Below are 12,863 nucleotides of genomic sequence, written 5' to 3'. Positions count from 1 at the left end.
TATACAACATATTTCCTCTGGAAATTCAGAATCTATACACTCTAGAGAGAAACAATCATTGGGTCACAATTTTGTATTCTGCTTTATCTAGAAAACACACACGCACACAAACTATGTATCAAATATAGACTATTTACATAAAAAATGTTAGTTTATAACTACTTGCTCCATAGAGGTGCTCAAAGCAGATGATTAGGGATGAAGTAAACTCCAAGGAATTTTAAAGTCAGGCATTTATTTATAAGTTAGAAAAACATGACAGGCCGCACACTATTTGTAAGGCTTAGTACAAATAATAATGCAAGCCCCTTGTTTGAAAATCATTAAAAATTTCAGGATAACCGCAGAGTGTTAAATTAAGCACAGGGTACATCCTGAAGACAGGATACATTTTGTAGCCTGTTAAAGAGCTTTCTCAGGAGTTATGTACTAGAAGAAAAGAGAGTTAGGACCAGAAGGCGTCAGTGGACGGCTCACTGAGTGACACAGAGAAGCGTTTACTGGTGTAACAGTAACTAATATTTCTGTCATCTTCGTAGTTCCCAAAGCAATTCCCCCAGATGCAGTATCTCACCGAATTGCAGCAAGAATTCTGTGAGATATTAACGTTATACCTCTTGTATAGAAGGCAAATTGGGGTCGTCCAAAGTGGTCAAGCGACTCCTTCAAGGCCTCTCAGCCCGCACAGGACCTAGATGCATGTCGCTTGACTACAAATCCAATTTTCTTTCCACGAGATCAACACAGTCTTGTGGGTTACAAAGAGGCTCAGAACTTCACGTGTGCAACCCAGCCACTCACTAGCGACAGCTGGGTGACAGGTGGCACTGACAGACTGCGTGGATCAGGTGTTTCCACACCTGTGGGTCTGACCCAACTTGATAGCCAACACCAGACCAAATTCCCTATTCCTGACCCCTCCTCCCCACCCTCTAACAATAGCATCAGACCTCAGCCCTCCATCAGTTTCTGGACTGGACAAGTAAAGTGCCGGTCAGCTGAGCAAGCTCCCGCTCAGGTTCGCCTTTTATAAGATCTAGGAATCTGAGGCAAATGTCCTATGTTTGACTGTTGCACAGTCTTTTTTAATGTAATGCATGAATATTTACCGTTAATAGCAGCTTAGGACTCTCAAATTATAGATATCATTCTAACTGATCTCTCGTCTCTTCCAAAAAGGTAGATGAGAGCCAGAAGGAAACATGCCAGCATAAATCTACACTTGAAGAAAACAAAGTTAATAGTCACTCTTAAGCTCATTTCATTCTCTCCATTCTTGTGCTAAAACCATGACAATTTATGTGGTTTTTGGACAAATTTTAATTATGAGAGATCTAGAAGCAAATTATTAAAACAAAACCCACAATGTTCTTTATTAGTACTACTTTTAAATGACATTACTTATGAAATATTAGCTTTTAATTGGTGAATATATAAATGTGATTAAAATATTTCCACAACCCTAATTTATAATATTTCCTTCTTGTTTCATGTTTCCCGCTGCAGGAAGTCCAATGTTGAGTATAAGGCTTTTCCCTCAGATTCCAGCTTTATTTCTGACTTGCTGGAAGGCACTGGCTCAAGCTCTTAACCTCTCTATATTTCAGTTTTCTTGGCTATAAAATTGCGAGCGCACAGTGCTTGCCTGGTTTGCACGGATGCTTGGGAAATTCTGGCTCTAGGAGTGCAAGACACTTTAAAAGTACAAAGTATCATTATGTTTACTCTCACAACTTGCTTGAGTGTATTATAGCACAAGTTTCATTGTGCTATCATACAGGAAATACATATTTCAAAATAATGGTAAAATGGAAATTGTACAGGTTTGGGAATGGGTGTTCTGAGATCCGGCAAGAGTCAGAACGTCTTGAAAAATATTGTGAACCTTCAAGTGCCAAGATAAAAATCAAACCCAGAGACTATTCATATCTTACAATAAAAGAGAGAAGATTTTCAAGAATGGCATATGCTTAGTCTCCACTGTGAAGCCAATATTAATATACATTAAGATATTATGACACATATTATGTAATAAATCATATGTAATAAGACATAATATATAATATATTATCATCCACCTTTGTTTTATTGCTATTATCCCATTTCTTGTTCCTTACTGCAATTAGGTGAGGAGTATGAAATATCAGAAGTGACCAGATAAGGAAGTTTCATAAAAGAATGGGAAAGCACAGCAACAAATGAAGAGGATGTAAAAGTACAGGGATGAGAACTTAAAGGATGGAGAAAGAAAAACAGGGACCTTCTTGAGAGGCTTCCCGAGGTATTTTGTCCACTCCTGTTTGGGGTCCTTCTCTGTTGTGAGTGGTTCTTCCTGGTTCCCCCTACCCCCCACCAGGGGCCAAAATCCCAAGAGGGATATTCCCTAGCATTAAACAGAGGAAAGGTCAAGGTCCAAGCCCTTGAGTAAGATGCTTTTCTAATGAATGATTTAACACTCCTCCCCTGACCCCAGCAATCATGCAATGCTATGTGTTTGACTGGCTTTTTCTAAGCTCTCTGTTTTCAGACTTTATTTCTGCAGGGGGGCAGTGGGAGCAGTTTTAGGTTCACAACAAAATTGAGAGGAAGGTACAGAGATTTCCCATATCCCCCCCGTGCCCACACATGCATAGTCTTCCTGACTGTCAACATCCCCCAACACAGTAATGAGCTCTTTTTTTTTTTTTTAGCATTTTTCCCTGGCTTGTCCCCAAGTAGCCACTTCCTCTCAGCTCACCCTGTGTTTTTTCCCTCCCTATTTCCCTTCATTTGTTTTTCTTGTAGTTCTCCTACACTTTATTTTATTTGTCTTCTGAGCCATCATATCCTCTATTAGCTGAGGTTATCTCTGGGGCTGGCTCGCATCTAGACAACATTCATTTTCTTCTGATCCTACTTTAGAAGGGAATTTCAATTAATTATTCATGCATTTTTTTTCTCCCAAAGGGGTGATCGCTCAGATTGGCTAAGGTCCCCGCCTGTCCTACACTGTTACAGAGTTTCATCATCTGGAGGCCATCTGTCAGGTAGCACGCAAGCCCACACTTCCCCTTATTGAAGGACCATCCCACTCCCAGGGCTGACTATCCAGCCTGCCTCCGACCTCATCCATACCTTGGCTCTATTTTTCGCAACTCCTTCCTTGATCACTAGGTATTGTCAGTTGCAAATTCAAGCACGTGAGAGAAGAAAGTACCCTGAACTCCATTCCATCCCAGGACGCTAAATATTATCAGGATAAGCTCAGCCTTAATCCTATGGTAGTATTAACTGAAGGCGTTTAATTTCATTTTCTGCAGATGACTTCTTCTATAAAGCTGTGTTCATTCCCAAGCTGCTGAGGCAGACCCAGGAGCAGCCATAGGAGAAAGTGTGCGAAGGCAAAGGGACTATACCTCAGACATCCTTTCTCTAGGGACTGTCTCTCAGCAGCTTTTCATAGTAAGTGGCCTTATGAGAATTTCTTCTGCTTCCTCCCCACCTTTAAAACAAAACAAAACAAACAAACAAACAAAACTACTATCTTGATTTTCCAGCGTACATGCACCATTTTAAATAGGTTAAGGAAATTTCCATGGCACCTCTTCTTAAGAGGCTGCCTTTTGTTCCAAGAGTTTAAAGCATCTAAAAGATAGGATCCTGTACTTAAGGTGAAGGAGAGATGCCAGGATCACGGAAATTGGAACCTAGAGAGGGGAAATCACTTGTTTCACAAAAGGACTGATGGGGAAGTTAGGATGAGATGTTTAGCTGTTGTTTCTTTCTCCCTAATGCCCTGTCCATGTGCTCAAGGCTCAGGGCCACTAATGATAAATTACAGTGGCTTCTACAGAAAACAGTGGACTTCTTGAACCAGAGCTTCCTAATATTCCCTCTTATAATAGCACACTGTGTGGTTTTTTTCTTTCACAACTTTATCACAATTACAATAAAAAAATGTATCTGTTATTGCAAGTGATATCGAGTAACTTGCAGCAGACCAGTACTTCTGTCCAGCAAAACAAGAAAGGTCCCAAAATGCAGAAATCATCTGTCTGAAGGCAGTGGAGAGCAGCTGAGGGGCTGGGACGGGAGTGAGTAGAGTCAGAGAGGTGAGATGACTCCAACAGCTGCTCGCCACCCACCAGGATGTTCACCCATCTGGGGTCCTGGCAGGAGCTGAGAAGCTGGGGACAGAGAAACCAGAGAATCTGTAGTCGAGACATGGGGGGGCCTCCAGCACACAGCTGGATTCCCCTTCAGGACGTTTCCTGAGCTGGGGGTATATGAGGACTGGAGACTAAAAAGCAGAAGCAGAAAGCCTCTGAAAATCATCTCAGTTTTCAGCAGCCTCGCAAGAGGAAAATTGGAGTTTGGGACCTGCCAAGAGGAGGGGCCAGGTGAAGACACCAGGCTGTCAGGCCAAGGTTGGACCATTATCTGGCCTCACACCAAACCAAAAATTAAATTGAGATGGAGCAAGACCTCAATGCGAAAGTGAAAACGGTAAAACTTCTGAAACGGGAAAAAATCTTCATGACCTTGAGGTAAAATTTCCTTTTTTTTTCCCAATTAAAAAATATGATGCTCTATTTTGCTTCTCAAAACACTGCAGCATTCTGAAAGAAATCAAACCTTTGTATTAGGAGTAAGGATGGAGGTTGCCTGTGGGGGTAAAGGGGCAGCTGTAACTGGGAGGGGGCGTGGCTTCTCATCCTGGGTGCTTGTGTTCACTTTGTGAAAACTCATGAAGCTCCACACTGGCTAGACATACACTCTTCTGTAGTATGCTTCGCTTCAATAAACACATTACATGAAACGGAAGTCTTAGCTTTCTAAACATACAAAATGAAAAGAAAAAGAAAAACACAGAATGCTGCAAATCGTGTGATTAAAGTCAGAAGGCACTTTCCTTGAAGCAGTGGCTATCCACTGACAATGAGGAGTTTCTGACAATGAAGAGTTTTTCAGTTTGTTCTCAAACCACCAGATTTAACTGAAAATAATCAGAACACTTCTCATGCCAACCGATGTCCCTTTTCCATGCATAAGAATGTCAGCAGAATGTTACGTCACTACAGTGTACAGGAAAACAGGACAACCTGAAGCGGGGCCAACAGATTGGGCCTCATCCCTGAACTCGCTACGAAATGTGCCGCCTGAATTCCCTGGCAGTCCAGTGGTTAGGACTCCGGGCTTCCACTGCAGGCGGCCCAGTTCGATCCCTGGTCGGGAACTAAGATCCTGCAAGCCACCCAGAGTGGCCAAAAAAAAAGGTGCCACCTCCCACAGCATTACAATACCAAGCTTGGGCCACAGAGGTTGCCCAGTTTGTTTTGTTCTTTTTACAAACTATAGGTATGTACCGTTGATAACTCAGGATTTCTAATGGATAACACTATGTTACAAATAAATTACAAATAATTTTAAATTCGAGAAACATTTTAATTGCCCTCTCGTATGAATCTCTAAGTTGATGTAGTAAAGACAACAAGAGTGTCTTTTTATTTCAAAATTATTTAGAAATATGAACTTTGATAGCATTTCTAGGTGCTTCTGACACCCATAAACACTTCTTGGAAACCACGTGCAATTTCTAGAGCGCTTCAAAAACCACAGGGTGATCATGTTCCAGGTGTGCGATTAAACTCAGAGCAACGGATACCTTCTCAAATGGAAGGTGGGTTAATTAATGCATTTGTCCTACATGTAGTCACATAATTAATACAGTCAGCTCTATTAATTATTCTCCTCCTGATCCTCTTCATCCCCATCTCATACTCCTCATCTTCCTCCTCCATCTTCTTTTTCCAGAAAATGTTAAATGGACCCTTTATCCTATCACTTTTCTTTTGATCATAGTTGGCGACATCCTTGTCATTCATCTCTTTCAACTCTGTTGCCTTTTTATAAAGTGATTTTTCACTATCACTCAAATTATTCCATGTTTTATTTTTCTATCACTGTGTAACAACTTACTACGATCTTAGCTTAAATCAGCGTCCATTTATTAGCTCATAGTCCTGTAGCTCAGAAGTCCAGCATGGTGTGACTGGGTTCTCTGCTCAGCGAATCACAAGGCTGAAATCAAGTTATCAGCCAAGCTGAATCCTCATCTGCAAGCTCTAAGTGGACATCACTTCTGGGCTCATTCAGGTTGTTGCCAGAATTCAGTTCCTTGTGGTTGCAGGACTGAGGACCCTGTTTTCTTGATGGCTGTTGGCCAGGGTTCTCTCTCAGTTCTTTAAGGTGGCCTGAATTCCTTTCACATGGCTTCCTGCATCTTCAAGTCATATCCCCTTCATTCTTCATATCTCTCTGACTTACTCTTCCATCAACTGGAGAAGGCTCTCTGCTTAGAAAGGTTTTGTTGATTAAATCACACCCACCCAGATAACCTATTTTAAGGCCAACTCTGCCATAGAACACAATCACCTGAGTGAGTGATGTCTCATCCCTTTTATAGGTTCCAGGAATTAGGGTGAAATATCTTTCACCTGGGGGCATTTTATTAATTTTGCATACCATACCATGTCACCAGCTTTTTGGCCACATCTGCAGTGGAAATGCCTGGGTTTGTGGATTTGCTCTTGGGCAGAGGTCTAAGTAGAAGAGGAAGAAGCCAGATGGGTTATGAGGGTATTTGGATATTGTGATCTTTTTTTCTTGCCTCCCTTAACTCATCTCCAATCCTTCATTTCTTGATCAAAGTGCACTTTCCCGTTTCACCAAATATGTATTTCTCTTTCCCACACATTGTATCACACCTCAGAGCACTTGGAAAATGCAAAGATCACCGGATCTCTGGATTTTTCTCCACAAAGATGGCATGAGCAGACATCTCACCTTTTGGTTTCTTGGGGTCTCCTTTGCTATCCTGACTGTATTGTTTGCTAGTCCAGGCAACACAGCACATAAAAATTTCCCAGCCTTGCACTAACTGCTGCCACAGAACTGCCTCAGGCAAAGATTTCTTAAGACACAGAAAGCACTAACCCTAAGGGGAAAAATATTGATCAATTGGACTACATTAAAATTAAGAACTTCAGTTCTTCAAAACCATCAAGAGAGTCAAAAGATAAGCCACAAATTGGAGGAAGAGAGTTTCAATACTTATGTCTGACAAAGGACTCTTCTATGGAATACATAAAGCAGTCCTTCAAATCAATAAGAAAAAGGAAGAGAACTCAATAGGAAAATGGACAAATGTCAGAAAAGATAATTCACAAGAGAAGATATCCAAACAGAAAATAAACATATGAAAAGGCATTCGATTTCATTAGTCATTGGGGAAATGCAGATTAAGATCATAATGCAGATACCACAACATACCCTCCAAAATGACTAAAATGAAAAAGACAGACAATTTAGAGAAACCAGAACTTTCATACCCTGCTGACCAGAGTGCAAACTGTGACTACTTTGGAAAACTGTTTACTAGTATCAATTAAAACTGAATATACCCATAGCTTATACTCAACAATTCCACTCCCAACAGAAATGCATGCATGTATTCAACAAATGGCATGTACAAGAATGTCAACTGCAGTATTATTGTAGTATTCCCAAACAGGAAACACCCCAAATGTCACCAACAGTAGTGTGGATACAAAAACCATGGCATATTCATTCATTCAGTAGAATAATATGCAAGAATGAGAATAAGTAAACTATAACTCACACGCAAAAAAGGATGAAACTCACAAACTTAATATTGAGTAGAAAAAGCCAGTCGCAAAAGAGTACATGTTATGCTTACCTTTTTATAAAGTTTAAAAACAGGCAAAAGTAATCTGTGGTTTTAGAAGTCAGAATATTAACCCTGGGGTGGGGGGATTGTGAGTGGAAGGGGGCACATGGAGGTATCTGGAGGTGCTAAGAAGATTCTTGATCTGGGCATGAATTATAAATGTGTGTGTTCATTTTGTGAAAAATGAGCTGTACACTTATCATTTGTGCACCTTCTGTATGCGTTTTCTACTTCAACAAAAAGTTTACGTTATGCAAAGCAATTTATGTATCTATTATCTTTCCTACCCATGAGTGTCGAACCACATCTGTTTTGTTCACTACAATATCAGCAGCCACTAGACAGTGCCTAACACTGTTTCTTATTTCTTATTCTTATTTTAACCCCTCATCAGTGGAGTAACATTTACCTGTGTTTTACCAAATACCTTTAGATATTGCAAGGCAGGTGTTTCAGATCAACCAGCTTGCAGAGGAGAGAATGCAAAGCAAAATGCAGTAAGGAGCTGGAATTTAAGCTCCCTGAGGGCAAGAGCTTTTGTATTGCTTGTTCACTTGTTCTGATAACTTTATGTGTATAAGTCATTTAATCCTTACAACAACAGGCGAGGTGCCTCACAAATGAGGTAACTGATGAGAAAACTGAGGCTTAGAGAGGTTCAGTAACACACTGAACCTCTGAAACTGCCAAGACTCACCCTGAATATGAGCTTGATCACAGCACTGTGTTGTTGCCTCTGGTCATAGTAGTCACTTGAAAAGCATTTGTGGAAGGCATCCATAAAGGACCTCTCCAACATCCCTATTTTTCTCCTCCCACTTCTCCACACAGTCGTCATTACTTACTAATAGTCGGGTCTCAGGGTGGGCTTGGGGGCTGAGCAGCTGGGGGAGGGAGGGCAGGTGAGCCTTTTAGCCCAGCCTCCCAGTTTAGAAAGTCTCAAATACAGACTTTTGACATCATTCCCAAATAAGCATACACACGGCAGTAACATTCATTCTTTTGACTGGAAGGAATCGTCCATCACACCACCTTAAACTTGGACCCCACTCTCTACAGCCCACCCTACAGAAGTGTTGCTTATAAACAGTGTAATCTTTGGAAAAGCAAGATCACTATACCATGCTTATTTAAGTGCATGTGTTAAAATTACTAAGTTTTTAAACATAAACATTTAAAAATGAACCGCAATGTTTGTAATTCTGTTTTGGCCTTTCACATTTTAACCTGCCAGGAATATTAAAAAAGAAAAACTGGAAGCGGCTGAGGCGCTGTGATTTGCGGGGAGACCTGGCTGATGCGCAGGCGGGTTCTGTGTGCACAGTGGCATTGTATGTCCTGCCAACCCCAGGGGTAACCACCGCCACACAGGAGAGACAAAAGGGGAGACCTCGGGCTAATCTGAATCACTAAAACCCACAGAAAACTGAAAGCCTCATTTAGTTTCAACTTTCTACCCTGCAAGTCTTGTTCTTAGGGTGGCTTTTAAATAGCAACAAAAATGCTTGATTTTCCTTTCACTTCCTTCCCTCCTCATCTCCAGCCCCTGGTGGAGGTTCTCCTGAGGTTTTGCTGACAAAGGCAAACAATAATAACACCTTCCACTGACAAAGGTTTCTCAACAGCTCACAGACCCTTTCCCTTCAGTTCCCTTCTAGCCTCTCAAGAGCCCCATCAACAGCAATTACTAGCTTGTTGACGGTCATGGTGACTGTCACCCCGCTCCCCAAAGTGAAAGTGACTTGTCCCAGGTCACAGAACCACTACACAGCCAAGCGTGGATCTCACCCCGCAGATGGGGAGAAAAAAAATATAATACAGACCATGGACCGAGAACTTTAGTATTGCCTTAAAACTACCCTTTGCTTATTGATGCCTTCACCTTCAATTACAAGGAAAATACAAAAAAATTTTTCAATTTCAGTTTGGCAGTTTTACCATTTTCAACTACTGGAAAAATTAATCCACTTCAACTTCTTTTAACATGCACTCTAAGCCTGTAGAACTGTCTGTGTGAATTAGGAGAAGGAATTAATTTTCACATGTTGCAGAAATCAAAAGGCGCAAGACATATTCGGCAGAGGATGAAGCCATGCTATTTCAAAAGGGGGGGAAAAACGAATATAGCATAAAAGGGAAAATATTTCAAATTTGTAAGGAAAAATATTTTTCACTAGAAAAATTTCCTCATGCTCTCATTTTTGTTTGGCGTAGCCTCCCCGTGGCATTCCAAGCAATCTGTCTCTTAGCACCACAGCTGTGAAGTATATACACTTAAGGAGAGTCAGTCGGTTCTAACCCCTCCCCCGATTTTATTAGCCTCCTGGCTTTCACTGGGTTTCATTGTAGGCAGTGTCTTGCCATTGGCTCGCAAACTGTGCTGTCTAAACTGTTTCATAATTCTATTTTACAGAATAACATTTTCATCTAATAGAAGTCAACACAAATGGTAACAATCAGATTTACAGTCACAAAACCACATCGCCATCTTTGAAAAACAATTTATTTTGTAGACTATTATTCAGGCCATCCTAGAAGAATGGGCTAGTTTAAGAGTAAACTTAACTACAGACTGTATATCAGAAATTTGCATCTGCTAGATTAGGAGTCCACAAACTTTTTTTTTTTTTTTTTGTAAAGAGCTAGAAAACAAATACCTTAAGCTTGGCAAGCTGTACAATCTCTCTCTCTACTACCCAACTCTGCCATTGCAAGGAAAGCAGCCATAGACAGTAGACAATAGGTAAATGAACAGAAGTGGTTGTGTTTTAACAAAATGTTATTTACAAAAACATACGGCAGTCAGATCTGTGACATGGAGCCATAGTTTGCCAACCCCTGATGTGGGTGATGGATATGTTTGCAATTGCCATTCAAAGGCTGACCCTAGACTCTAAGTCTTAAACATCTGTTTTGACAACTTACCCAGAAAGGTGTGTTTATGTGTGTTTGGGGGTGGGGGTTAAGTTAAAATTAAAATGAATTTTCTCATGAGAAAATATTCAAAAGAGTAGGTACTTTCCAAATATGTTGAAGGATGCATTAGTTATTTTTCTATATCACAATAAAATTCATATAAAATAGGCTACTGGAATGAAAAGAATCTTTTTTTTTTTTAACATCTTTATTGCAGTATAATTGCTTTACAATGGTGTGTTAGTTTCTGCTTTATAACAAAGTGAATCAGTTATACATATACATATGTTCCCATATCTCTTCCCTCTTGCATCTCCCTCCCTCCCACCCTCCCTATCCCACCCCTCTAGGTGGTCACAAAGCACAGAGCTGATCTCCCTGTGCTATGTGGTTGCTTCCCACTAGCTATCTATTCTACGTTTGGTAGTGTATATATGTCCATGTCACTCTCTTACTTTGTCACAGCTTACCCTTCCCCCTCCCCATATCCTCAAGTCCATTCTCTAGTAGGTCTGTGTCTTTATTCCCGTCTTGCCACTAGGTTCTTCATGACCTTTTTTTTTTTTTCTTAGATTCCATATATATGTGTTAGCATACCGTATTTGTTTTTCTCTTTCTGACTTACTTTACTCTGTATGACAGACTCTAACTCCATCCACCTCACTACAAATAACTCAATTTTGTTTCTTTTTATGGCTGAGTAATATTCCATTGTATATATAAAGGATATTTTTAAAAATGCTGGGATCCTGATATCGATACACTGAATAAACTGACAATACCCAACTGAGCCTTGAGCACCACTGACCTTGACCTTCAGCTTTGCCCAGGAGCAGAGTCTCCCTTCCAGGAATTCTAGAGCACAAAGTCAGCGGCACGGGTTTCGAGGGCGAGCTCCTCCTTCCATCTTGGTGGCACTGTGGGCGTTACACTGATTGTGCTTTTATCCAGGCAGAGCACATGGCTTGTAGGAAGCTCAGCATGACTTTTCCAAGGCCACTCTTACTTTCTGATTTTTGTCAGTGGTGATGGTCCTTTCCTTTACTTGAGCATTTTCCTGAGATTTTAACAGACACTTCCCAAGGAGGATTTTTATGTAAATTTCAAACAAACCAGTGAGTTGAAAACATCTCGTGCCAGGCGGCACACGGTGGGGCATCAGCGGAGAGCAGTGCCATTCCCTTTGCTGCAGAACCTTCCTCTTGCACGGAGCTGCCAGCCTTAGGCGTAAAGCTCTGGCAGGCAGTTTAAATGATTGTTTTACAAAATCAGTACTTGTGTACTATTATAACTTACTCCAAAATATGCAAGTAAATTGCATATACATCAAAAGGGAGTGTATTTTTTGGCCTTTAACCATTTTGTAGGCTGCCCTGCAGAGTCCCAGGATAACAGGAACAGGCCTGCCCTCTTCTTTCTCAGGAAACAGGAGGCAGCATCTTGGGGTGGAGCAGAGGAAAGGTCTGTCTCTGAATTCTTTCCCTGGCTGACCCTGGCTTAAAGATCTTTCTTTGTCTCCAACTGAGCTTTTCCAGTGGCGTAACAACCACGGCACCTATTTTCTACTACTCTTTTGTACTCTGCCTGATTGCAATATTATTTTCATATTTGTCCCTCCTCCTTGAGGTATTCTTACAAAGGGAGGGTGCGGGAGGCTCATCCTTTGTCATTGTCAACATCTCCCAAATAAATAAGTGGATGAGATCTTCCTTTATTCATTCTTTGACTCCATGATGCCTTCTGTCTACTAGTCAGTGTTCCAGGGCTGGGGGTAAGCAGTAAACAAAACAGGCAAAATTCTTCCCCTTGTGGAGTATACATTCTAGTGGAGGGAGTTGGAAAATTAAAAATAATATTAGTTTAACAAGTGGTAAGTTCCGTGGAGAAGAGTAAAATAGGAAAGGGAGAAAAGGATGCTAGAGGAAGGGCAGGGGTATGATTTTGAATATGGTAACCTAGGAAGGCCCCACTAAGAAGGACGCATTTGACCAAAGACCTGAAAGGAGAACTGAGGGAGAGAGCTGTATGGATTTCTGGGGGAAGAGAGTTCCAGGTGGAAACAACAGCAAGGGTCCCATGCAGACTGCAGGAAGCAGCCCCAGGCACTGAGGCTGGACCAAAAGGGAAGAGGATTAGACCATGAAGAGGACATGGGCATTTATTCTAAATGAGACAGACCAATTACACTTGACCCTTGAATAACACGGGTTTGAATTGT

Source organism: Balaenoptera borealis, assembly GCF_965194805.1.
Source record: "Balaenoptera borealis genome assembly, chromosome: 13".
Lineage (NCBI taxonomy): Eukaryota > Metazoa > Chordata > Mammalia > Artiodactyla > Balaenopteridae > Balaenoptera > Balaenoptera borealis.
Note: the sequence above shows the minus strand (reverse complement) of the source record.